Consider the following 1,614-nt stretch of genomic DNA (forward strand, 5'->3'; position numbering starts at 1 on the left):
TGATGATTTACCTCTGCTTGTATGTACTTTTTTCTAATTACATCACATCATTAAAACACATTCATTCCACAATCTGGCATCAAATTGATATTGTGCAGCCTGACTCAGATTGCGACAGAGGCTTTATTAAACTTTATAAAACACTCACACAGAGTGACATGCAATGGACTCAATAGATGTTGTTGCACAGTGTAAAGGTGCCTTTAGCCAAGCAGATGTTGTTCAGTTTAATAAATAAATAAAGTCTCTCACAGTTTCAAAGCTGCTTTCAAGAGCAAGCTAGTATTGCCACTTTTGTCAGTTGAATGTCTTGTTTATGCTTTTAGGAATTTGAAAAAAGTATTTGGTGTGCCAGGTTGACAATTTCACCAGTACATGAAAACCAAATGAGACCACTTTAATTTTGTCTCACTCTGTTAAAAGCTTGCTAAAAAAGCTGCAGGTGCATTACTGTGTGCATTTGTTGAGGCTGAACATCAAAGCGAGCTTCTTCACTTACTTTATTTTTGTCCACTACCTTAAATTCATATTTTCCCATGTATCCATCTAATCATGCCTGGAATATGTAATCTTGAAATTACTGGAAGGCAGACTATTTTATATACCTCAGGTACACATCACAAGACGCGCACAAATCCTACAGTCAGGTTAATTGTTTGTATAAGCTGGATCATCTGTTTTTTGTTCAGCTTCTTTTTCTGCTTAGTCACAATCAAAATGGGAAAAACACATTTACCTTTTGAGAGACTAGCAAAGAAAATCCAGGGCCTATTTCTCTAACATCCTGCCCTCCTAACATATTATGGGTCTGAGAAAACATGAAGTGAAATTCTGATGGTGTTCATCCCAGGAAGCTGCAGTGCTGAAAGGGCAACCATAAATGCACTGCAGACGTTTCCAGAACATACAGAGTAAAAGGGAACTAAAGCATTTAGCTGAGGATGGAGATTTGGTGTAACATCAGTACTTTGTTTCCACATCATCATACAAATTGTTTGAATGAGCTGTTTATTAAAAACCTGTTTATACACTGAGTGTTAAACGTTAAACAAAACAGATTTTCGACTATGTCCTAATGACAATCACAGTTGAAAATAAAGATTTTTGTGGTTAAAAAATATATTATATATTTTTAGCTTTGGAGGGTTCTGCATGACATTATTGTGGTCCAGCATTGGTGGAATCGGAGACTTCATGGCCATTAAAACAAAACATAAATGGCTTTGAAAGAAACTGAAAATATATAGTTTTGAGTGTTCAGTGTTTCTTGTGATTGAAATATCTTGTGCTATGTCTAAGAAGGTCAAAATGGTAAAATGTGTGTACATGTGCATGTACTTGTACATGTACAACTGTTATGTAAAATAAAAACTGAGAAAATTGTTAGACATTTTTGTCCATGAATCACTTTTATTTTCATTTTATTTTTTATAGTGATCAATAGCCCTTATTGATCAATATGCCAAAAGAAAATCTTACTGTGTCTGTGTCTTTAAAAGTCTGTGTAACATTTAAAAGAGTCTGTTGGTAGAAATGGAATATAATATTCATAGGTTTGTGTTTTGTGGTGTACAAACGTGTTTTTGTTACCTTAGAATGAGCTGTCCGTGGAGG

This window comes from Morone saxatilis, unplaced genomic scaffold (genome assembly GCF_004916995.1).
Source record: "Morone saxatilis isolate NCDOM2014 unplaced genomic scaffold, NCSU_SB_2.0 Contig17, whole genome shotgun sequence".
NCBI classification, from domain to species: domain Eukaryota; kingdom Metazoa; phylum Chordata; class Actinopteri; family Moronidae; genus Morone; species Morone saxatilis.